This window comes from Odocoileus virginianus, chromosome 3, assembly GCF_023699985.2.
Source record: "Odocoileus virginianus isolate 20LAN1187 ecotype Illinois chromosome 3, Ovbor_1.2, whole genome shotgun sequence".
NCBI lineage: Eukaryota > Metazoa > Chordata > Mammalia > Artiodactyla > Cervidae > Odocoileus > Odocoileus virginianus.
In genome coordinates this window covers 47,540,758-47,563,549 of record NC_069676.1, presented here as the reverse complement: position 1 = coordinate 47,563,549, position 22,792 = coordinate 47,540,758, and the positions used below count along the sequence as shown (strand labels likewise).

The 22,792-nt window shown below is 55.9% G+C and overlaps 1 protein-coding gene and 1 long non-coding RNA gene across 3 annotated transcripts in view; one reads left to right on the top strand and one right to left on the bottom strand.

Moving 5' to 3' along the window:
- PSD2 (pleckstrin and Sec7 domain containing 2) overlaps nt 1–22,792 on the bottom strand; it is a 108,289-nt gene that overhangs the window by 73,342 nt on the left and 12,155 nt on the right. The gene's annotated exons all lie outside the window — the stretch shown is intronic.
- On the top strand, nt 961–14,443 carry LOC139032406 (uncharacterized). The gene is made up of 3 exons (XR_011484941.1): nt 961–1,061; nt 13,400–13,470; nt 14,121–14,443. It is a non-coding gene; the product is annotated as an uncharacterized lncRNA (long non-coding RNA).

Here is a 22,792-nt window from a genome sequence, read left to right as displayed (position 1 = left end):
CAGGGTTCTAGCAACAGCGCTGATGGGAGCTCTTTACATCCTTCGGCATCCAGTCTAGATAACTCCTCCACTGGGAAACCCTCCTTCTTCTGTCCTGTGTGTGCATGTGTGCTTAGTCATGTCCGACTTTTTGTGACCCCGTGGAGCCCACCAGGTTCCTCTGTCCATGGGATTTCCCCAGCAAGAATACTGGAGTAGGGTGCCATTTCCCACACCAGATGAGCGGTAGCTAGCTGAGTGCTGTCCAGATGCCAGACCAGAGTAGACTACAAGATGACAGATCTGATCCCAGATGGTCTTACAGACCAAGGTCACCCAAATAAAGGACAGACTATAGGAATCTAACTTGGGTCCTACCTGCTATAACTCCATCTATTTCCCCAATACACAGTAGAGAGAAAACCTCACAAAATGGGAGAAGGAAAGGGCACCCTGGTTCTGCCAAAGACTGGGGAACTAGTCCAGGCTGGTGGGCAGGGGACTGAGGGCTGGCAGGTGGGCAGATGCAGTAATGGCTTCATTCAGGAGTAGGTAGGTCGATGGGGATCCCATGGCTAAGGGTTTTGGGCCAGGCAGGAGCTGCCAGGCCTGGAATAAAGCTGCCTCACCCTACCACCCTACCCCGTGCCCAACCACTCCCCAGTCTTTCTGCAGGCAGTGCACCCTGGATAAAACCCAAACTGCTGAATCCTCGAGTAGAGATCCATTTCTTAGCCAATTCAGCACTCTCCCTCCCACCACCACCAGTCCCAAGCTCCCTAGCCAATGCTCTCCCTTATCCCAGGCATCAGTCCCTCTGCCTTGCCACCAGAGAGGGGCCTGGATTGCCAATAACCCCAACCCTCCAACCACCAACCCTCCGCGTGCCAGCACCCGGACATATCCAATAAACTTAAGATACTGGAAGTTTTTTGATGAAGAGAAGGAACGCACCGCCTTGTTCCCGTGCAGCAGCCCAGGGAGCAGTGCTGCTCCATGGCCACCAGAGGGCACGCGCCCCCTCCCAGAGCCATAAGCACGACGGCGGCGGCGGCGGCGGACCCAGCTAACAGAGGATAAGGGTAAGGGTGCGGTCACTCCCGGAAGAATTCCCTGAAATGCAGCCCCATCCTGGGCGCGGACTGAGGCTCGGAAGACAAAGGCCTGGGATGCACCCCCTCGACCTCCACCCGGGCCGCGCCCCGCGCTTCGGTCTTTGGCTGACCAATCGCGCGCCCCCTCCTGGCCACCGGCAGCACTGCAGTCTGGGGGAGCTTGGCTGGGGGGATAGAGTGGGGAGCGGCGCAGATAACGAGGAAAGAGATTTAGCAGTAAGCAGACAGTGGTGCAGGTGGTGCATAGTGGGAGTTTACTGGGTTGTGATGATTAGCACTGAGTGCGTAGGAGTACTGTTAAGGTACTGATTGTAGGGTACTGGCTGGATACAAGGAGGGCACTAGGGGCCACTAGGCAGGTACCTGGAACAGTGGGTCGTCCCTGGGGGATATTGAGGGGCACCAAGACCAAACTGAAAGGAAGGCACCACATAGTTATTGGGTAGAAATGAGGGGTGCTGAATGGATATTTGAAAATACTAAGTAAACATAGGGGGCTAGTGGATACCAGCTGGTGGTATCAAGTGGGTATTCGGAAATACTGGAAGGATTTACTGCCAGGATCCCAGGAAATATTCACCCTGGGAAGATACCAGGTGAGTACCAAAGACACTGGGTGGGACCTGAGCCCACAGGGAAGCACTGAGTTTGTTTCTGCAGGGTACTGGGGATATGTGCATTGCTGGTGAGAAGTGGGGACACTGATGGACACTGGGTGAGTACTGGAAGTCACTGGCCTTGTACTCATACCCTGGACAGGATGGCATTTCCCCAGCAGTATCTCAGTGCCCCCGTTAAACAGCCTCTAGAGCCTGGATCATTGTACCATTTTCACATCTGGACTTCGATCAGAGATGTCCCTTGGTCAGTGAGTGTCTCCTGTTCTGACCAGAACCTGTTCCTGGATTCCTGGCTAGAGTAGGGGAGGTGGGGGAATAGTGCACATGGACGCAGGACAGAACCCTCCTGTTGTCTACCTCCCCCAGATGGAGAGGGAAGTAAAGACAGGTCAGCCCCTCATCTCTAGAAAAATAAGGAACCCCCTCCTCAATCCCTCCCACCAGGCTTCGGCCTCCTGGCCCAGCTTGCTGGCTGCTGGGCCGGGAGGGGCTGCCAGGCTCGGCCTCCTGCCCACTGCGGGGCGCCGGGGGAGGGCGGCGCGCGGCTCGAGATGCCGCGTTGCCATGGAGATGCTGCCGCATCCTGACTGCTCCTGGCAACGGGGTCCCGCAGCCAGGCAGGCGCTCGGCGGGGACCCCAGGGAGCGGGCGCGCCAGGCTGCCCACGGCGCCGCCAGACCCCTGGGACACGGATACGAATCCCCCACCCACAGATAGCCCTCACTCGTCCTCCCACGTCTCACACATGTACCCAGGCGCCCCAGCTGCAGCAGCCCAGGCGGAACTGCAGCCCAAGCCCGCCCTGCAGCCCCTACTCATTAATTCAGCAAACATTTGCCGACCGTCTCAGTGCCAGGCGCGAGATGGCCACTGCGGCTGCTGCGACGAGTCACACGGGGACGCAGCGCCGCCACCCCTCCCTCCCCATCTCACAGCCCACAGAGGAAGCAGACACAGAAACACTGCGATCAATACTGTGACCCCAACAACAGCCACCCACTGACTGCGCTAAGCCCTCCTCATGCAGCATCTCACCCAAACTATAGGACCCTTGGAAATCAATGTGAGAACCCTTTTTTACAGATAAGGAAACCGAGGCAAGGAGAACTTATTTATTCACCCAAGGCCACATAGTATGGATCCTAACCACTTCCCCACAGGACCCCTGCCAGAAGTGTTTCCATGGCATAGAGTGTTTCCCCACTCGGCTGGGGAGGTGACAGGGAGAATTTTAGACTAGAAGGCCCAGGAGAAAACACAGATCTACATGGCAGAGCAAGAGGAGGTATCCTTGGCCAAAATGACAACCAGAGCAAACACCTGGTGAATTTAGAGTGGCAGGCTGGGTGGGAGGGAGAGCAAGGGCTGAGTATGTGGTTAGAAAGCTGCTGGGAGGCTGATCTGAGAGGCTTGGGTATGCCAGGCCAAGGGGCCTAGACTCCATTCCTAGAGGAGGAGGAAGGTGCGAGCAAGGGTGGGTGGGTCACTGCCTGTTGCTCTGGCAACCATGGGGGGGGGGGGGCTGGTCCAGAGTGGAGTGAAGCTGGAAGACTGGGGAGGAAGCTATGGTCATCACCCCACAAGGGAGAAGGATCCAGCCCCCTGGCAGTGGGGTCCAGTTAGGAAGCAGGACACCTCCTTCTTGCCTTCCCTCGCAGATTCTTCTGCCTGAACCTGGAATCCGGGGAGTGACCCCGCAGAGCGAAATGCATGATAATGTGGAGGCTTCAGGGAAAGTGAGCACTTCAGGAGAACATGTTTCAGAGTGACATGAGGAAAGACTAGGGCTAGAGCCCTGGAAGGACTTCCCAGAGGAATGGGTCTGAGTTTCTGAGAGAAGCCAGGGAATCCTTGAGAAGAAAAGAGCCCCTCACACACCAGAGCACGGAGCAGACAAGCTACCCCTCCTCCACAGCTGGTACTCCGTGGCCCGTCCGGCAGATCCCGTTGGGGCACCTCTCCGACAAGGCACAGTATCCAGCCCTAACCACCCCCTGCCAAGGTTAGCCTAATTTTTCCCTTCCATGGATTCAGGTCATTGCTCCCTGTCCTCTCTCCGAGGCGCCGCGGAATGTGACTAATTCCCTCCCTTCATTTACAGGTCCTGTTACCTGGGAGGTATTTATAGCACGACGGCCTCCCTCCCTCCCTCCCCAGCGACACAGCCGCTCTCCCCCCAGGCCATCTCTCCCAACCTTTGCTCGCGTCTCTCCCAGCACCGCTCCACCACCTCCCAGCCAGCTTCCCGAGCCCCCCCAACACCTCCCTGCAAGAGAGACAGCTCAGGCGGGAGTGGCCTGACCCCCCGCAGCCTGGCTTTTCTGACTCCAGTGCTGTCTGCAGGCAGTTGCCCCTCCCTTCTTGAACACTCCAAATAGGTAACTCAGGGGTCAGGCCAGGAGAGGGTGACAAGTGGCCAACTCTCCTGTGATCTCATCATGCAGTCTGATCCTTATACTAACAATAGATAACAATTACTGAGTGCTTATTATTATTACCTCTGGTCTGCAGATAAGGAAACTGAGGCTCAGAAAGACAAAATGACCCCCCTCCTTGGGTCTTTACAGTTGGGGGACTCCTGCATGGCCACCCTCAAGAGCCCCTCCTGGTGTGTGGAAATACTGGCCCCAAAAGGTCAGATGGATAGAGTGAGGACCGCAGGATGTTTAGAGAGGGTGCCTGAGCAAAATGCACCTCACAGAGCCAGCATCAGGCCCCACAGGTCACAGGCCATGGCTGCTCTGCCCAAGGGCTGTCAGGGAATGGCATCAGATGGAGGCCACTAGACTACAAGACATGGCCAGTCCCACCTGTATCTCCTCCTCTAGGCAGGGGTCACTGAGAAGCTGCAACGCAAGAGCACAGGTCTAGCCAAAGGCCAAGAAGGGAGCCCTCTGTTCACAGAGGACGAGTGAAGGGAAACTACAGCAGAAGGGAGGGAATTCAGACCCCACAAGGGACTTACAAGTATGCAAACATGGACCAGCCGCCCTTTCACACCCCCATTCTCACAACTGCCCCAGACCCCTTTTCACAGGTGGGAAGACTAAGGCCATGAGAGGTGAAGAGGCTGACTCAGCTTTCCCCAGATCTTCTGACCAGAAATTTTACAACACTGATGAAGTGGCCTTGTCAAGATTTCTGGGAGACAGGAGGAAATAAAGGCAGAGGCTGAGTTCATATCCCAACCTCGTATTCACAAGTTTGGTGACACAGAGCAAGTGACTTGGCCTCCTTGCAATTTACTTTCTCCATCTGTAAAATGGGCTGACATCATACCTCACTCATGATCATGAGAACTCAAAGATGTGAAAAAGGCAGAGTATTAAGCAGGAGGCCTGGCACATGGCAGGAGCTCCTAAATGCTAGGCAAGTAATACTGTGGTTTGTATTTTCCCCAGCTTCCTTCTCTCTCAGATCTGAGCAAAGGAGCCACATCTCTTCCCTGAGCCTAGGCCAGCCTGAGGATAGGCACTGTGTTTCTACCATCAGCCTACCATAGGTCATCCTTGGGACCAGGAGATCCCCAGGCAGGCCACTATTGGGAATGAACATTCACTGTTGTTATCATCATTTTCATGGTCATTGCTATATCATTCTCTACAGCGGTAGCCCCATCAGCATTCACCTAGGTGTTTGGCTGTTGTTTAGGGAAGGCGTCCTCTCACTTGCCACAAAGGCACACCAAGGTTCCCACCAAGGCTGCTCATCTGGGGGGCCTTTCTGGGTCCAACAACCCCCACTGGACCCCTTCTTTACCACCACCACCCCCCCACCATGGGGTGCCAGGAGCCGTCCTGCAAGAAGAAAGGCCCTGCATCATTCTAATTCCCACTTCAGGGAACAGCATTGGTGGCAGCCTAGCCAGTTCCTCCAAGGGAGACACGACTTGGGGAGGAGCCAAACCCCCAGAACTCTCCTAGCAGCCCCACCAAGGGCTGAGCTCTGGGGCACCAGAAGCCAGATTTGGAGGAGGGTGAAGGTAGAAAACACAGCGCTCTAGTAGTTGGACCCTGCAGAACAAGAAGTAGCAGTGGGAGGTATCCATCTGTGAGCACCCTGTATCTGGCTCCAGGCCAGGTCTCTACCACCCTGGAAGGGAGGGAGCCTCACCCAATTTATAGGTAAAGGCGACAGGCTCGGAGAGGTCCTGTCATCTACCGGCAATCACACAGCACCTGGTAGGCAGGGGCAGGCCATGTCTGCTCAGAGGCCCACAAGCCCTGATTCTCACGTCCTGAGTTGACAGCCAGCCCCAGGGCTCAGGTGAGGAGAGCGGAAGCAGCCAGCAACCCTATGCATGCCGGCAGATGGGGAGTGGGGCCGGGCACCCAGGAGACTGGGGGGAGAGGTCGCTAGACAGTGGAGGGGAGGCTCTCCAGACCAGTTCTTCAGCTAAGTGGTGCAGGGGTGCCCCCTGGGACTGACCATCACGGGCTTTAGTCTTTTCAGCCTGACTCACCCCACACTTGACAGGGAAACTTGGGCCAGGCCTGGCCTCTCTCAGTTTCCCCAGTCATGTCATCTCAAGACTCTGAGCCCCAGGGTACCCCCAAGCAGTTCTAAGTCAGGCCTCCCCGGGCACACCCACAGCACCCAGAGGCTGAGGGGCCCAGACTGGGGTCTGTGCCCAGGTGGCCATCTCTTCCCCACCCATGGGCACACAGGGTCCTCGATGAAGAAACACAGTGTATACAAATAATTAAACGGAAGAATTGGAGTGATTAGGGCAGATGATTATTGTCAAATTATGATTTATCTTGTAGTGGAATTAGTATTCCCCCAAAGGGCCCGGCGTGGCGCGGCGCCCGCCACGGCCCGTGATTAATCGCCGTCTCCAGAAGGTCACCTCCAGCCACTGCAGATTAACTCAGTGGGGAAACTTCTTTCCGTAATTCAAGCTGTTGTTCCCACAACCTGTCATCCGCCGCAGAAAAGGACGATTTCGTCAGGGAGCCCAGGGCGGGGGCTGTCCACTCCCCGAGCCCCTCCCGACTGCGGACATGATATATGGTGCGTCCCGACACGGGTGACCGCGAGGGGGGGCAGCGTCCGCCGTGGAGTGGGCAGCGGGAGGCAGGAGTAGGGGGAGTGTGGGGGGAACGCGGCGCCGCCGAGCAGAAGTAGGCTGTGAGGGGAGAGAGAGCGCGGGCGGTGGCAATTAGGAAGAAAATTGGATTTTTCAGCGTCCAGAGGCGGCTGGGATCTGCGGTGTGCGACGCAGGCACCCCCTTCCCCAACGCACACGGGCACCCAGCTTGGGTCAGGCAGGGACTCCCGGGGAGGGGTGGGGGTCGAGGGGGGGCGACGGACCTTCTGTGGGAAAAAAGGAGATGTAGAACCAACAGATGGCAAAAGAGAACCTGGTCGGGCCTGAGGTCGGGCCCTGCAGAGCCCCCCAGCGGAGAGCAGCTTTCCTGAGCTGAAAGCTAGAACCAAGATTCCATTTCCCCAGCGGCAGCCGCTGCCAGAACCACAGGCTCACATCACCTGGAGCTGCAAGCCATGGCCACTGGATCTGGGAGGACAGCTCAGGAGCTGTCTCCCTGTGCATGGAGAACAGTGGGCACAGAGCCCCACACACCTGCCTCCTCACCCCAGCCTCTGCCCATGACTTAGTTCCCTGAGTGGAAGGGGCTGTGAAAGCACAAGCGCCTCCCCTCCTCTGTTTACCTCCCATCTAGGCCTGCCTGGCTGTGGCAGGGTGAGGGAGGCTGTCTTGTGCCCATAGTACAGATGAGAAGGCTGAAGTACGGTGACTTGCCGCTGCATTGCTACCCTGGGTCCCTAGCACCCTCTCCTCCAAGCTCCTTCAGGCTCCCCTCTTTCCGAGTCCAGCAGCCTTCTCCAGTCCAGCACCCCGCTCATCCTCCCCATCTCCAGGAACATTCACTGTGCACTGCTCTTTAAGGCGTCCAGGCTCTGCATGTTTCTGAAGTGGGCTTCCTGCCCCCAGCCATCATCTGGTAAACTTCATTCTTCTCAATCCAACTTATTTGTCCCTCCAAGCACAGAGGGTGTCCCCCAGGCCCACTAGGAGCCTGGCCCGTGTGAGCAGAGCCCCTTGTGCAGGACTGTGCTCTCACTGGCCACCCCCACCAGGATGGGCACTCTCTGTGGGCCTCTTATATCTATCTCCTCAGTGCCAACATAGACCCAGCCCAAGGAGGTACTCAGGAAACCATCTGGAAGGCTCCAAGGGCTCAGGGGCCTCTACCCCCGCCTCACCCCAACCAGTGCTTACTAGAACCCAGACCCGAGGGTTAGGGGTAGATAACAGAGGCGGGGACCCTTGCAGGCTGGCGCCCTCAAGGTCCAGAGGCCTATTTGTAGTTGAGGATAGAAACATGTATTATGTATACCGTGGTTTGCTCAGAACATTCTCTGGTCTGAGATATTTAGAGTTGTGAAGACCCAGCACTATCTGGGAGAGAAAATCTATTTCTCTCCTTCTCAGGAGCGGGGGTAGGGGAACAGCTCGCCTCAGAATCATTGGGACTAAACGCTGGCATTTTCTCTGGGGAGAAAGGGGCTTTCCATCCCCTGCTGGGACTGTCCTGCAGAGAACTCCACCCCGCCTCCACCAGTCTTTGGCTGATGGCAAAAATAATAAAAACTACCATTCCTAATACATCTTACTTTCAAAATACCCTTTGCTGCATTCACTCACTGACTCCTCAGAGACAAGCCAAAGAAACGTGTTAACCCTATTTTACAGAAGCAGACTGGGTGGAGGTAGCCTTGAGGTATCTAAGGCCAAGTGTTGTAAGCAACAGATGAGGCTGTGAGTCTGGGGAGGATGATACTGGTCCCACTCCCCACTCAGCCTGCTCTGTGGAATCACCGCCCCACTCAAGGAGCTTCCAACCTTTACCCTGTCCTTCCCCAAGGCCCAGGTGGCCTAGGAGAGAGCTAGGGCAAGGACTCTCCCAGGGGAGGGGCCTCTTTCTGTGCGCTCTGGGTCTGGAAGCCTGGTTTAAATCCCAACCACAGCCCTCGCCAGCTGTGGATTCTTGGGCAGATCACTTTCTCTGTGCCTCTATTTGCTCATCTATAAAATGAGTTTCAACCATGTAGGGCTGTTGTGAGGATGAAACAAGACAGGGACCCAGCCTGGGAAAGAGTAAGGGCTCAATAAATGTGAACTGTGTTGTCTTTGGTTGTTTTATCAATGTTCACTCTCTTACTAATGTCTTGTGGAGGAGGTGGAGGGAGCTGATAGGGTCCCCAGTTCCCAGAGGAGGAAACTGAGTCAGCAGGGCTTCCAGCAGGCAGAGGACACCATCAGATAAATTGTCCTGAAGGCCAGCTGGGACTCTGTTCCTCCCAAGAACCCTCCACTGCTCCGTGCCGCGGAATACCGCACAAACACCCACTGAGAACGATCTGCAGCTTCTTCTGTTCCCCGAACGCTGCTGATCCCTGCCTCCCAGCCTCAGTCCCTCTTTTTAGCACGCCATCTCCCAACTAGCTCCACTTTTGTTACCAAAATCTTTCAAGGCTCCGCCTAAAGGCCAGCCCCACCCCAACCCCCAGCCCCCTCAAGGAACCACCTCTGAGCTCTAGCCCACCCGGGGCCCCGGGGCCCTGGACCACGTGGTCCCCCAGGTGGTTTTCTGAACCCACGCCCACCCCGGCTCCGGCGGGGCTTCCCAGTCTGACCCTGGGCACTTGCGCCGGACACACGGTGGGTGCCCCGATCTCGAGGCCTGCGGGGGACACAAGCCGGTTCCCCCACCCAACTCCCTCCAGCGCCGCAGCCCCGTCTTTGATCCGGCTGCCTCAGCGCCCCAAACCTGATTGGCATCGAATTACGCCGCGCGGTGGAGGGAGATAATGGCGGGAGGCGCGGCAGACATGAAAGAGGAGGGGGGCGGGGGCGCAGCGGCAGTCCGGGCCGTTGTTAATGACCCAATAAAAAGGAAGAGGGGGGAGAAATAACCCTCCCTTCCATCCCCGCCCCCAAGACAGCGGCCGGTGCACACAAAGCCGCCGCCGACTCGGAAATTACCGTGGCTCAGCCCAGCGCAGCGTGACTGGAGGGGGGTGGGCTCACCTGGCGGGCGCGGGAGGGAGGACACACACAGTCACGCAGACGCGCACACAACCTCATCCTGCCTTTACTATTTTTATATTTTTCCACCGTGCCGTTTTTGCATTAATTGCGATTTTTGAAAAAAGACCTCACGGAAAGAATTTTCTTGATTACTGAGAAATGTGGTGCCCATCGCAGTCGCAGCCCTGAAACAGGGTCACGGACCCCACCATTCAGTGACACGCACACACGGCGTCTCACAGGCACGCGGATACACTCCAGGCAGCCTCAACCACAGCCACACACACAGACCCTGACACCATCACACACTCACACCTAAAGTCACTTGCAGAAACAGACACAGGGCTACATGGGAGCGCGCGCGCACACACACACACCACACACCCAGGGCATGAAGAAATGTTCACCTAGAGACACACCCAGAAACCAGGAAAGAGACACACACACACTGAGACAAATATGGAGAAAATACAGATACTGACAAACACACCACACAGGCCATGCAGATAGACAGTTAAATTAACACATACTGAGATATAAACAAACACCAACTCCCAAAGATACCCCCACACATAAACAGACCTGGGTCACAAAAGCGCACACACTGACACATGCATCCACACACAAATCTGCACCTCAGTAGTCTCTGAAACACACCCCATGTCCTCAAGGCCACCCACTTCACACTCTCACTCACATGGGCTCAAGTGCATTCAAGCAAATTCTGGAGGGCCAAGGCCACGGCAGAGATGAAGTGGGGTCACTGGGCCACGGAGGCCAAAGAACATGGCAGTGGGGGAAGGACTGAGGGTGCAGCTGCATTGAGTCCATGAAGCTGGGGCAGATGGGTTTTAAAATGCCAGAGTATCAGTTATTTTTATCTCTGAAATAGGGTTCAACTTCTCTCCCAGGGGATTATGTGAGTCAATAGGCAATAAGCAGGTACTAAGTGTTGGCTGCCATTACCATGTGGACTCCCTTAGGGGCAGCCCAGACACTCCAGGGCACCTCTCTCCAACACACACACACACACACACACACACACACACACACCTTCTGCCAGGAAGGTCCCTCTTATCTGAGTCCCTCATGCTTTAAACTAAGCCCAATCCTGGGAATGGAGAGGGCTAGCCCCTCCAAGGAGCTTCTCCTGCTCCAAAAAAGAAAAAAAACACAGCACCCTGAGCACCAGGGGATCTGGGGGCCAGATGGAACTCCATGATGAGATCAGAATCTGGGTTAGGCGTGCTTTGCTCTGATGTCTGGTTTCAAATGCCAGCTCCCACCATGAACCAAGGGTATAACTTGGTCAATGACTTGGCCTCTTTGAACCTGAGTTGCCTTCACTGTCCAATGGGTTAACAGCATGAGCATCTAACACAGGAGGCCACTGGGAGGATGAAATTGCTCTCAGGCTGAGCTCATAGACCATGGCTGAGGCTGTTAGTCCACATTAGGACCAGAGGTGAGGGGTCAGGGTGCATACTCCCCATGCACACACCAGGACAAAGGCCCTCACTGCAGCTCCGTCTTACGTGGACAAGGGGACTTTATTAGCCAAACCTCCAGCCTAATTAACGCGATTAATCACAGACCCAGGCACACAGGCCATGTGGACAGCTGGGAGGGAGGGTCACAGTCAGCTCAGTTACCCCAAAGGGTGGAGGGGCAGGAAACAAGATTCCCAGTGACCTCCCCTTCTCCCACCACCCTAAGCCCAGGCTCTCCCAGTCCCTATTGACCAGAGCTCACCCCCCAGCCCCAACACACGGAGAAAGTCCCTTCTCACGTCTAAATTCAATTTCTCTCGCTGCAGAGAGAGGAGGCACATGAGATGAGCCTTGAGGTCCAAGTCCTGTCTGTCCCTAGACAGGGCAGGTTAGAAAGGCTGTGATTAGTCTCTGGGAGGCTGAACTGTGCAGTACTGGGTTTGCTGGTGGTGAGTGGGTTGAGGCAAAAACTCTCAGTACCCAAAGTCTGGCCCCAGAGAAAGGCAAGAATGAAGAGAGGAGCTGGTGGCAAGGAGGGAGAGGTCTTTTCTTCTCCATCTTAGGGACCTGTGTGTGTGACCCCGCTGTAAGGACGCTGGGGCAGAAGTGGGGGAAGGCTCTGGCCAGGGCTGCAATAGGAGGGGGCAGCCCACTCAGGCAGGGGCGCTGCCGAGTTATAAATCACCCTCGACTCAATTAGAGCCTGTGAAAGGTTGTGCACACCCAGCAGAAAGCACTGCACTTGGCGGGCAGCCAGCTCCCTGCAGGGGGTGGGGGCGAGTGATCTGGTGTGTGCCTATGTGTGTGCTTGTGCATCGCTGTGCAAACGTGCTTGCGTGTCTTTGTGCACGTGTCTGTATGTACCTGTCTGTTCTCCATATGCATGTGTGGGGGGGGTAAGCACAGGGGCTTGGGGATTCTTGTGTGTGCAACATGCTTGCATATCCTGTGTGTTTGTCATGGAGTATGTATGTATGTACTTGTTTGTACCTAGAGGTGCTGTGTGTCCCCCTGTGTGTGGATGTTAGTGTGAATGTCTTCTTGCCCGTGTGTACCCGCGTGTGAATGTTTCTGACTGTTACATGCATGGGCCTGATGAGAAGGGCATGAGGGTTTCCCAGAGCCAGGCTGGCCCAGCCTCGTCTTCCTCCACATCCAGAGGCGGGACTACCTCTATGTGTCTCTAGACCAAAACCACCTGTCCCTTTTTTACTCAAGCCACAGACAAAATCTTTGAGGTCTGGACACCCATGACCCCAGGAACACTTGAGGCCCTGAATCAGCACCCCCATGGGAGAGCTCTTCACAAGTACCATTACCCAGGAGTCAGTTTGGGACCCCTGACTCAGTTTGCCCCATCCACAATAGCATTTCTCTGTGGAAGTGGCAAGAGGATCTGAAATGCTAAGTCCTGGGCCTCCCTGGCCTGGAGAACCTAGGCCCCAGATCTGACAGCCTGCCCTCCATGGGGGGTAGAATGAAAACCCACTATGGGTTCAGCTTCTCTCCTGCCCCAGACAACCAGGCTCCAGAAGGCTCAGTAGTTGTGCCGCATGGGCTTAGATGCTCCAAGACAGGCGTGTGGAATCTTCCTGGACAACCAGGCTCCATAAGGGTTCCTCCTCCCTCAGCCTCTGGGGAGACCCCCTCCATGAACCATGCTCTGCTCCCATTTACTGACCAGGTGCCAGGTAGATGGGTCTCCCTCAGAGCAGCCTCCAGGAGGAAATTCACCATGTGCTGCACATCACCCTAGTCTTATGCAGGCTCGTGCAAGCTCCACATCTGGAACCATTTCAGGCAGCAGAAGCAAGGGACTGAGCTGCCCCTCCTTTGATGCTGGGGCTGTGGGGAAGGGTCGTGCCCTCTAGGGGGCTGAGGGTCAAAAAGCACGGATGGCACCCCTCCCGAGGACAGGAAAACGAAGGTGGGGGAGGCGGAAAGAGCAGGAACGGGCTGAGACCTGGAGAGGAACAGCAGCTCCTCCGACATGTAGGACGGGGTGGGGAGGGATGACTCCAGAAAGGATCCAGAAGATGATCACCATTTTAATCCTGGAGAAAAGGCCAGAGCCAAGCTTCACTTTTGCTAAGCTTCAGTTTCCCCATTAGTAAAATTGGACTATTACTTCCCACACAGGATTCTGGGGAGGATCCATGTGAAAGGATGTTTTAGCATGAGGCCTGTACATCAGTGATGCTCAGGATGGGGTAAGAGCTGCTATTATTGTAATAATCATTATTTTGTTTAGAACATAGCTTTCCCACCAAAGCTCTCCATCCAGCTGAGGAGACCGGGTGAACATCCCCAAATCAGTCAGGCTATGTAGAATCAGACACTGAACCCTTGGGAGGGGAGGATCCTGGAAGGCTGGACAATTGGGAAGAACCTCCCAGAGGAAGTAGCCTGGGGTTCATCCTTCAGAGATGGGAGAGTCAGTCAAAGCTGGAGCGGAAAGGAGAGGGCATCCTTGGGGGCAGATGGGCTTGAACAGCGAACTGGGACTGGAGACAGGAGGGAGTTCTACAGGACAGGTGGGCTTGATTGTGTGAGAGGCAGAGACAGGCCTGCTGGGGTGGAATGGGTATGGGAAGTGGCATGACTTAACCTGAGGAGATGAATGAAGAAAGGGGATCAGATCATCATTATACCCTCTTTGGAAGGACTTTCTACCCTGAGGCCTACCCCACCCCCACCTGCGTTGCATCCCAAAGAAGGCCTTAGGATCTTCAGGAGACCACTGACACCCACCCCAACGTATTCCCCCCACCCAGGGCTGTGAGAAATCATGTGGCTGCTCTCTCCTCTGTTTATTTATTCCCCTGTTTGGTTTTTTTTTTTTTTTTTTTTCACTTTTCAGGAGACGATAATTATTCAGATCATCGCTGTGATTTACTCGGCAATCAGAGCCGCTCGATGCGGTGGCCGTGGAGCCGAGACAGACGAGCATCGCCAAGGAGGATGAGGCTGGGGCCTCAGCGCCCCCCTCCCTGCATCCGCTCGGCCTTTGTTCTCTTTGAGGTCTGCACCCACGCTGCCTGGAGGGCAGTGGAGGCGCCCACCCCGCGGACACAGCGCCAAGCTCAGAGTCTTGGGAAGCAGTGTGCACATGTGTGCTTCCTGGGGAAGGGGGTGTGGAGGGCCTCCGTTAGGTTCTCTGTTCCTTGGTGCTGGGCTGAGAACGGTGGAGCTCCTGCGTGCATGTTTGTGGTGGGGTTCGGGGCGGGGGAGGGTGGGAGTGTAGGATGCATGAACACTGAGGTCAAGTGTGTAATCGAAATGTGCACACCTGTGTGATCACCCAGGCCTAGGGTACATGTGTCCCTGCAGGCTTGTTCAGAAGTGCAATGGGCAGGTGCCCAAACATTTGTATTTTAGGCACATGGCGGGAGGGGAGGAAGCTTGGGGTTCCTGTGCTGAAGCTAAGGTGATCATTGTTGGGACAGGGGATGAGTTCTAGAGAGGTCACGAAGACAGAGCTAGGGGGTGGGGGATGGGGGTCGGGGAACAGTGATCTGCTCACACCCAAATGCCGAGTTCTCCTGGTCAGTGCTGGGTCCCCGGAGGTCACGTGGGCACAGGTGTGGTTGCACACGGGCGTGTGCACACACACGTGTACCCGCAGGCCTTCGCCCCCTCTTGCCCGCCTGCTGGCGCGGTGACGGTGACCTCATTACCGCCTCCGCAAAGGCCCCTTGAAATCCCTGCGCCGTCGCATTTGGCTGCTCTAAGTGATGGGAACGGCCTGCGCTTCCTGATCAATCGCTTAAAATTCAGGGTCGGCTCGCTCGCGGGAGAGGGCTGCCTGCCAGCCCCACGCACCGCGCTCTGCCGCCTCCCCCCCACCACACTCCCTCCTTGCTTTGGGGTGGGGGGGCTGCGATACTGCCGTATTGGAAAACATCCCCGCGCTGGCTGGGGGGCCCGGTGGGGCCAGCGCTGGAAGCCGTTCCACTCGAGCAGATGGCTGTGAAACTTTGGCGGCGAGATAAATTGGGTCTGACGGCGTGAGGCCGGCTCACAGATGGGCGGGATTCTCACGCCGGCCCCCACGTCCGGCCCGGCCGCGGGCAGAGTCGGCGCCGCTCAGAGCTCCCTTTGGGTACCCGCCTGGCCAGCAAAAGCTTTGGGGGGCTAATAGCCTCTCTCGGCCGGAGGCGCCCTTCATCACATTCCTTCCGGCCCCAGATCTCCCCAGAGACAAGCCCAAAGGGAGGGGCAGCCCCCAGTCCCCGCCTGGTCACCTCCGCCAAGCTGGCAGCTGGGCTTTCCCCCTCCTCTGCCATCCGCAGAGGCCTGAAGCGTGAAGGTTAACAGCTGGGGGGGAGGCTGCGTCTCCCTCACTCACCCCCTCTCTGCTGCAGCCCCGCCCACCTGCCAGCCCCGGGGATGTCGTAAACAGGGCTGTGAGGTGTGCGGGTGGGGGGGCCTGAAGGGAGGAGAGAAGAGAGAGCCAGACAAAGAGAGGAAGTGAAAATGAGCAAGAGGCGAGGAGAGGCCTAAGCAGAGACCGAGGGGCAGCTAGAGAGAGACAGGCAGAGAAAGAAATGGAGACGGAGATGGAGAGATAGACAACACAGAGACAGAAGTGAGGGAGGGACCACAGAGCCAGGGAGGAGACACACAAAGAGAGTGGGGAGGAAGGCGAAGGATAGGACGAGGGGATGAGATACAGGCAGGGACAGCCTCGACTGCGAGCAATCTTTGGGGGTGGGGACAAGCGTAGGTTGGGGAGCAGGGTGCGGTCCCCGGCTACCCCCGCCCCCACAAAGAGGGCATCAGCACAGAATGAGATTGTCATCTGCCCCACGCCGCGCCCTCGATCCCAACACCACTCCCCCGCCTCGGTTTCCCGGGGAGTGCCTGGGAAGGCGGGGTGCGGGTGGGAGGTAGGGAGCTGCATGGCCATCACTCTGCCGCGGAGCCCCTGTCGAGCCGACTCCCCGGCGCATCAGTCCAGTGGGCAGATATCGATCCGGCCCAGCCAAGCTCGATACCCGCGGCCTGCAGCCCTCTCTGCAGCTGTCCTACAAAGAGGAGGGGGCATACTCCCCCCGGCCGCCCCTGCCGGGATTCTGAGCCAGAATAAACCTCCAGGGTCCGGCGCACTCGCCCCTGCCTGACCCAAAGTGGCCCGACTCGGTGGGTCAGGCACCCTACAGCAGGAGAATGGCCCTGATGACCCTCAGCCCCACCTCCTCCAAGGCGCGAGAGGCCAAAGGGAAAAATCTTTGCTGAGTTGATGAAGTTGAAGTTTCGTAAAGGGCGTGAAGGAGACAGCCAATCAGCGAGACCTTATTTACATAGGCTCTCTGATTGGCTCTCACGGTGCCTCTTTAGAATGTTACTTTGAAACCTTAAGGAAAGAACGAGAAAAGTCTCACTTATGAGAGGGGGAAAGCTCAGACCCGTAAAGTTCAAGTAGGACCTCCCCAGGCCCAGCTCTGAGGGGACGTGGGGAGCTTAGATATGGGCTCACCCAACCCTCCGGACAGAGGATGCGGACGAGCAACTCGAGCCCAAAGGGTCAGAGAGAGACTGGCCAGGACCCTGCCCCAGAGAGCCAGAAGTGTAGTCAGGTCATTTCAGACTGGAGACAGAGGGGCTAATCTGGCTTGCAGGTGAGGAGCTTGTGGTGCACAGAATGACAGGAACAGTGTGGGTGGTATCTCCAAGTTCTGCAAGCCAGCAAATATTGCATCTTCAAGGCTAGGCCCAACTGGCTTCCCAATTGACTCTCCAGTCAACCTGATTTTGGGTCCTAGACAGCCACACATGAGCCCCTAGGAGCAGTGAGGAGCTGAAGCCTCAGGGGCCTAGAGGAGTGGGTTTGCTCTGTGCAGAGACTGGAACCAGGCCACCTGCACAGCCTAGCACTGCCTCTAGTCCACTTGCCTGGGTCCAGCAGGCCCTGAGTCATTGTAGGGAAGGGAGGAGAGGTCTGGACTTTGGTAGCTATGAGTAGAGACCAAGTTTCTGTCTTGAGGTCTCCACCCTGGCCTGCCTCCTTCCCGCCTCCCCCCCCCCCCCCCCAATGCTGGGAAAAGGGTCCCCTGGGGATGTCATTTGCAAATCTGGCCCAACTTCCTGGCCCACACCCCTCCCTGGGGCCCAGCACTGATGACTCAGGCCTGAGAGGAGGAAGGGTGTCCAAAGGCGAGGTTGGGGGACTAATGCTGAGTCTCTGGCTGAAGCGCTCTCTACCGTCTGCCTGTGGCAAATTAAAGGACAGGTGGGAGAATTCACTCTAGTGGGGCTCTAACCTCACTCCAATTCCTTCCCAGTGACACAGCCTGGAGACATAGCTCTGTCATTCAACTCCAAACAGCCTGCAGGCAGGCTGAAGTCTATGTGAAAGAGGCTGTGCCTGAGTCTTTGTGTGCATGTAGCTTCTTCCGGGACAGGTCATACACACATCCCTGTGAGATCTTAGGCAGCAGCGTCAAGTGCTGAGGCAACCACATTTTGTTTACAGAAGACTCAGGAATCTCATAGCCCGGTGCCCTCCATCACTTAGCAAGCTCCAGGGCTCAGCCTGCCGATGCACCAAACTTGCTGTGTGACTTTGGGCACAGCTCACACATTTCTGAGCCTCAGGCTCCTCTTTAAGTCCATGTTGTGAACACACCATTCCCAGTGTGGGCAGCTGCAGAGAAACCCTAGAAGCAGAGGCACAGTCCAAGAGGGGCCTGGGAGGGCCTTCTCAGAAGCCCAGCTGGTTCAGCCTGTGGTCCAGGAGTCCAGGGGGACAGAAGCAAGACTGCCAAGTCCCACGGTTCTCACCAGTTCTCAGAATCTCCTCTCTCCTCCTGCCTTCCTGCCTACTTCATAAATATCAGGAGGCTGGGCTGGGTCTGGGGCAGGAGTGGGGAACTGCATGTGTACTTGTGTGTGTGGATACACACATGGGGAGGGTGTGAGAGGCCCTCCCCCTCCCCCCAACCGCTGCCGCCATTGCACTCTGAGAAGCTGAGATAATCCCTCGCCATCTGTCTTGTGTTGCTAACCCGCTCAGCCGGACAGCTGCCTGGGCCACAGCTCTGCAGGCTAGCGGGTGTGGGGCACTGGGGGAGCTAGCCAGCTCTGAGGACCTAGCAACAGAGACACTCAGGCCTCCCACCCACCTGGCTCTAACAGACGGAGAAAGTGAGGCCAGAGCGGAAATGGGCAGGACTTGCTCCATTCCTGCTTCTGACCATGGGAAGGAGGAGCAGAATGGAAAACGCTCGCTGATCTGGAGACTGACCCTCCCAGAATGGAGAGGGATGGACAGGATGACCAGCTGACTTATACTCCTCTGCATCCTCCACATGTACATGCACACATATCAGCTGACGGAAGAGGTACAGTAGGGACAAATCAGGCCTTTTGGGCCCAGAAAAGGGGAAAAGGTATCATCTCCCCAGCCTCTGGAGGCCAGTGTCCAGGCCTTCAACTGGCCAACTTCCCAGGGTCTGGAGGAAAACCCAGTCTCAGGATATTTGGTGGATAACACTTAATGTGCAGGTCCTGTACCCCAAGGTCTCATGACCATCAGAATCCCCACTGTTCTGATAAGGAAACTGAGGCTCAGAGAGAGAAGCAACTCATTCAGCTCACTCAAGTGAGTGGAAGAACTGGGACTTGGACCCAGGCATCAGGTTCCAGGAGCTCTAGCTCTGTCCCCAGTTCTTTCTATCCCCCACAAAAACCAAGTCTCTCACCCTGCCTTGCCACCCCAACCTATAGCTCCCCCCGCCATGGGACTGTGAGGTTCTGCCACAAAGTCAGACAACCACACTGCCAGCAGCGTGGCCCCACTGCAGTCAGATACAAGCCATGCCAAACAAGGCCTGAGGAAGACCGAAGCCATGGAGCTTAGGGTGGCCCCCCACCTAGCCCTCCCTGTCAGTCATCTCTCACCCCCTCACGCAAATAGATACTTCTACAAACACACGCTCCAATATAGATTGTACATGCTCATCCAACCACACAAACAGGTAGTCACACACAAACTTGCAGATAAACACAAGCACAATCACACATACATTGCTCATACACATAGAAAAACTCACAGATACAAACGTAAACTCAGTCACCCATAGCGGCATACTGGTACACAGACCTCTCCCATACTAAATGCCTCTCTCACACAGTCCATCCCCAACATCCATATACTGCAGGCTCCCAGTTCCTAAATCCCACCCCCACGGCCACCCCAGTACTCCAAATTCATGCACATTAGACAGTGAGGCTCCAGGCAGGACCAGCATGCAGGTCGGGGTGGGGGTCAAGCAGAGGGAGGTCTGCTATATCCTTCCAGCCCATGGGTGGGGGCCCTACAGCAAGTGTACCAATAGATTCCTGCCCCCTCCACAGCTCCCCCTTAAGACCTCTGGGGACTGCCACCTAGCTATAGATGCAAGGGAAGAGTCCCCCAGTCACAGCCACTGGGGTTCTCAGCTCACCCCGGCTCAGGGAGAGGAAAATGACCAGTGAGAGGGAATTGCTTTCCTCTGAGGGTCTCAGTTTGTCAGGAAATGAGGCAGACCAGGAACAGTCTGGCAGTGGGCTAAAGCCCCCATAGGGCATGGGATTCAGGTCCTGTCCATGATCTAACCATTACATACCCTTCTTCCCAAACATTTTCCTCTTCCCATCTCTCCCACTGCATGCAATTATGAAGAGACCCTGGAAATAGAGGTGAGCTGACCCCGTCCTTCTCCAGGCTGGACTCTGACTCCAGCTCATTGTATATTCTTGAGCCTGACTTCCCTGCACTTTAAGGAGGGCCCAGGCCTCCACATACACTCACACACGGTATAGCACACTCACACACACAAACACTCACACACTCATCCTCACACTTACACACATTCACACAAAAACTCGTCCTCACCCTCACATGTCCACACACTCTCACACTGTCACGATTACATACACTTTTACACTCACACTTCAAACACTTCGTAACCCTCCTACATTCACATGCTTATACACACTGTCACACACTCTTGTGCTCTCACACACTCCCGGTCACTCTCTGACACACTCACCCTATCACACTCACCGCCCCACCTGAACAGACTGAAGTTTGGGGGAACCGAGGTCAGCAGAGCCCCAACAAAGGCTCAGAGTGGGTGCTGACAGCCAGGCTTGCAGAGGAGGGGAAGAGTGGCCACAAAGGCCTGGAGTGAGAGTCCTGAATAATTCAGGGTGGTGGCTGATGCAGTGGCCAGGGGTGCTGTCAGCTTCAGGGAAAGCTTGCTGACTGGATTGTTCTGGGAAGATGAGGAGAATCAGCCCTGATTGGGGACTCACTGAATTTACAGAGGGCTTCTCATACCTGCTTTCACTTTTAATCCTTACTAGAAGCCTGCACATAGGTACTATAGTCCCATTATACAGATGAGGAAGCTGAGGCTCAGAGAAATTTGCTCAAGACTGTAAAATGGGGTTCCCAATGCTCCTGCATTCAGGCACCTGCATCTCTCTCTCCCATGTGCACACACTCACACATGCTGAAGAGGTTTGTATGGTCACTGTGCCCAGATAGAGATGAGAGACCCCAGCCATCTGAGAACAAAACTCTGGAGTGTGCTGCTGGGTCTGATTCCAGGAGGCCCCTTGGCTCAGGGCCTGCGCATAGTAGGTGCTTAACCGCTGCCTCCCAAATGAGGGCATTGTGCCAGGGTACCACACAGGACAAGTTACTAGACATCTCTGAGCTTCAGTTTCCTCATCTGTAAGATGGACATTAAGTGTACCAACTCTTGGGGGCTTGGTAAGGAATGACCAGGAAAACACATGTAAAGCAGTAAGCACAAGGTCTAGCCTATTGGAAGGGCTCTGCTTCACAGCTAAGATTGTGATACAGACACATTTCCTATAAAGAGGCAGCCACAAAGTCGTGGTCTGTGTATACACAGTTCCCACTGCCTGGGACATCCTCTCCGCTCTCCCTTGCTGATGCTAACTATCTTCCATGTCTCCTCTTCAAGGCTGAGTGCATCTGCCACCTCCTTCAAGACAACAGCTGTGGTCTCCTGCCATATCCAGCACCTCTCACTGACCTCCCCAGCACCCTCCCTGGTACCCAGGTGGCTGGCCTTGTATACTGAGAGTGGGTCCAGCCTGCCCCCCTCACGGCCTGCACACAGTAGGTACTCATATGTTGCCTGCTGAACAGACAGCACTGCACCGTGTCAGCACATAGCAACCAGCAGTTAGGGTGCTTCTGCAGTTAAAATAAACTGCTGAGGTCATGGGTCTGTTTTCTCTATAAAAACAAAAATACCCAACAGCTCGTGTCTGGTGAGACGCACAGCAGAAGACCAGGCATGACTGCTTCACTGCCCAGAGGCCAAGCATCAGGCTCCCAGCCAGGTCCCCATCTGAAGGGGTGTCTGCCCAGGCCCCAGGGTACCAACCCTTAGAGGCAATTGGGATGTGACTGCTATGCCCAGTGAGAAAGGTGGGTGCTCTGTCCCCAGAACCCTGAGCCATGAGCAGATTATGGAGCATCCTCCATATTTGATTCAAAATAAAAACCACAGTAAACCATAGACTCGAAACTTATACGTTGGCTGAAATTAAAATAGCTTCTTGCTACGTTTTCTGGTTTCAATATTCTGGATCTGCTCATGGAAGCTGAATCAGGCAATTTGTCTGTCCCTCTTGCTTTTGTTTCTGTTGTTGCCCCTGCTTTACTGAGATCTCAGCACACTCTTGGTCTCCCCTCTGGAGCAGACCCCAGGCAGGTCTGCGGGTCCCGTGGCCCTGCACTCATGAGACTGATCCCCCCACCAGCCTCGCAGCACCCCCGGCCCCTCCCTCTTCCGGGGAACCTTGTGGCTGGGCCCGTGCCTGCGGCGAGTCTCACCCCAGTATTATTTTAGTCGCAGACAGACACGAGGCAGATGGTGACAACATCCCTTCCCCGCTCCCCACTGACGAGCTGTTGCCGCCCTGAAGCCTCAGGGTTCTTCTCCCTCAGGAATATTTCAATCCCAACTCGGTGGCTAAATGCGGCTGCTCTTGTGAGACGCGGGCACATCTGCTCCTCCTCCTCCCTACCCCCTACCCATTTCCTGGGGCTGAGCAGAGAGCCCTGGGGGAGACCCTGCCTACTTCCAGTTCTGCCCTAGCCCCACAGCTGCCCTACTGTGCGCCAGCCACCAAGGCCTGAGCATTGTACCCACTGGGGCTGGAGGGAACAATTATTGTGCCCACTTTACAGATGCAGAAGCTGAGGCTCACAATGAGCCTCATCTCAGCAGAGCCCCATCTCAGTTCACACAGCCAGAGAGGAAGTGTTCCCTTGGGTCACTGCACCCTGGAAACACAAGGTACCCCCTCCAGTCCCTCTGCACACCTGAATCTCTACCTGACTACCTCTACGGACAGCCTCTGGGGACCACTCCAAGCACCTCACCTTCCCTCCAGAGCAACTAGGAGCTCACTATTTAGCTGCTGTACCCACTCTCCAGCATCAGCCAATAGCCCAGGGCACAAGGCTAGCCAAGCGTTGTCTGCCCATCCCCTCGCCCTGCT